This window comes from Echinops telfairi, unplaced genomic scaffold, assembly GCF_000313985.2.
Source record: "Echinops telfairi isolate 266 unplaced genomic scaffold, ASM31398v2 ScPeMD7_2291;HRSCAF=2852, whole genome shotgun sequence".
Lineage (NCBI taxonomy): Eukaryota > Metazoa > Chordata > Mammalia > Afrosoricida > Tenrecidae > Echinops > Echinops telfairi.
Window position 1 is genome coordinate 47,182,003 of NW_022106189.1, and position 3,213 is coordinate 47,185,215.

Sequence of the window (3,213 nt, forward strand, 5' to 3'; positions counted from 1 at the left end):
AGCTTGGGACTGGCTTCGAGGTGGAGTGGTGGAGGGTGACACTGCCGTGGGCTCTGTCCCCATGCCCACTCAGTTCATGTCACACAGGGGCCCGGCCAGCTCACAGACGAGGAGAAGGGCAAGGTTTGGGAAAGGGGACATCGAACTGGTGCTATCCTAATAGAACATGATACAGACGGTCCCAAGCAGCCAAGGGGACGGACAGATGGACACAGTGCTGCACCACTGCCCAAGCATGGAAACAACCGTGAGGATGACACACGACCGGGCCATGTTCCCTGCTGCCCTGCGCCAGGCCCGCTGTGGGCCAGATGGACTGGACAGCAGCATCAGTCGTCGGTTAGGAAGACCGGGCTCCTTCTTGAGGGCTCATAACTCAGGAGCTCCGTCAGATCAACCACAGACTGCGGGAGCTGAGACTCTGCCAGGCGTCAGAGCGCAGAGCACCGAACACCCACGGACAACCGGACCGAACCGTCAGCAGTACCAACTCTGCCCTCAAACCACACCGCAGTCCCTGCCACTGAGTCAGTGCTGACTCAGAGGACCCTGTGGGACAGGGAGAACGACCCCAGAGGGCCCCGAGGCCGGCGATCTTTGTGGGAGCAGAGGGGCGGCTGGGGGCTTCGAACTGATGACCTTGTGATCAGCACCCCAATGTGTCACCGGCCGCACCACCGGGGACCTCTGTCCCCCAGGGACTGCACAATCCTGAGCGACGTTTCAGGAGGCCTGAGTGGCTGGAAGGGGGAAAACGAAGCCAAACGAAACCTATTGCCATCAAGTTAATTCCGACTCCCAGGGACCTTCGAGGATGATGGGGTAGAACCGCCTCTGTGGGTTTCCGAGACTGTAACTCTTAGGGCAGTGGTTCTCAACCTCCCCAATGCCGCGACCCTTTCATACAGTTCCTCATGCTGTGGTGACCCCCCCAACCATAACATTATTTTCATTGCCACTTCATCACTGTAATGTTGCTACTATTATGAATCGTCATGTAAATGTCTGATCTGCAGGAAGCATTTTCATTGTCACAAATGGAACATAATGAAAGCACAGTGATTAACCACAAAACCAATATGTAATTAGGTAGTGTGAAATAGTTATTTCTAATGACAAATCAATGAAATGTTGTCTTGAAGCATGGTGTAGCATGGGTAACAGTCTTCACTGCAGGGACCGTAGGTGGGCGAATCTGCATGTGAGCGGCCCACCTGGAGACTGATAGAGGAGCGGTGTTTCGGTTCCTAAGACCATCAGAAATCTGTGTCTTTGGATGGTCTTAGGCGGCCCCTGTGAAAGGGTCGTTTGTCCCCCAAAGGAGTCACGACCCACAGACTAAGAACTGCTGCTTCAGGGGAATAGGGAGCCTCGGCCTCCAGGAGGCAAGACTGGAGGGACTCGGCAGCCCCGGAGGCCAGCCACACTGGGGCTCCAGGCGGGCAGTGGGCAACCTCTTCACGCAGGGCACGCAGAAGGAATGGAAGACAGCTCATTGCCTGAGAACCTCCCGTGATGCTTTCAGGAAAGCTCAGGGTCCACAGGCGTCTGGAGACCCTCCCCAGACCCCACAGAGACCAGGGCGAGAGGCTCTGATTGATCCAGTCACCCTCCTGTTGCTGTGGGCTGCCGCGGGGCTAGCTCAGTTCTTCCGACAGGATTTACCCAGTCACCGGGCAGGCCTCGGGTTTGTCCAAACAAGCTAGGAGGAGGAGGGGGAGGAGGAGGAAGAGAAGGGGAGGAGGAGGGGGAGGAGGGGAGGACGCTCGGTGAGCTCCAAGGAGCAAGGTATGGTGATGTCAGGAGCGAGTTGAAGGTCTTTGCTTAAAGGAGGTGTCGAGGGGCGGGTGGCCTTGTGACCCACCCAACACTCAGGCGGGGCGGCGGGAGGGTCACGGGAAGAGAAGATGGGCAGCAGCGTCGAGAGAGAGCCCTTTCTGCAACACCTCCATGAGGAAACCACGATGCACTGACCCAGGAGAACACTACAGAAGACAGACGCGGCCAGCCCCAAGGGGACACCCAGGCGGCCCGCAGTCATTCCAAGAACCCTCGGGCCTGGGTCTGGGGCACGCAGGGTGAAACAGCCTTGAGACGAGATGCCCTCACACCCGGCCTGCCAGCACACTTAGAAACAAACTGAAACAAAAAGACGGGGACGAGGAATGCCGTGGACGGACGAGGTGGAGGGCCAGATGGCCCCACGCACTGCTGGTGGGAGAACGGCAGGGTGGGACCCCTGTGGGAAGCACCAGCTGGTCCCGTGCCCTCTGTGTCCACCTGTTTTGTCCAGGGCTGTTCTCTTTGTCACCGCCCCTCTGCTTTACCGAGCACGACGCCCTTCTCCAGGGAGGGGTCCCTGCGGAAAACACGTCCGAAGGACAGGAAGCCTCTGTCCTTGTCCTGAGGAACTCTGGCTGTTCTCCCGCCAGGACAGAGCACTCTGTTCTCTGGACAGGTGGGGTGGGGAGGGAGGTCCTCTCCATATTCTTCACCAGCCCCGTCATCCAAATGCCTCCTGTCTTTGTCAAAGTGGGGCAATCCCGTGAGGGCGTGCGCTGGGTGAGAGCACCATGGTTTAAGAAGGTGAGCACAGCCAGGATCAGCATGGAGACCGCGGCAGCGGCGGCACCGCTCTGGTGGTTTCTATCAGCCCGTGGACAGGACGGACCACCCACTGAGCTCTAAGACCCGGCGCCGTCCAGGGCAGCCGGCAGGAGTCGCTGGGATTTGCTTTAATGACGGTGCCGGAGACGGTGCGTCTCACAGGAATGAGAAGCTGTGGCAGTGGGCGTGGCTGTGGCTGCTGAGCAGCTCTTTCCCCGAAGGTGGCTCTGGTGGCCGGTGGCTGAGTGAAAGGCAGAGGGAACTTCCCCTCACTTGCCTGCCTGATGACCAGCCACAGAAGATGCTCAGACAGACGTGAACCCCATGCCCGGCACGAAAAGACCCCTTCACACTCCATTCCCGCCATGCCTTCTTGATTTTGCCTCCCTAAAAGAAGAAGAGCTCGAATGGACTTGTGTCCAGAATAGAGGATGAATATCTAGTGAACATGTCTCCCACCCGACCCCCAAAAACAAACAAACCCAACAACCAGGAAGAGTGGTTTCACACCAAAAGAAACAGCCGATGATGGTTGGGGGTGGGGTGGGGGCGGGCAGGGAGATGAGAGAGAACAGAGGGAGAAGAAAGGAAGTAAATAAGCATACC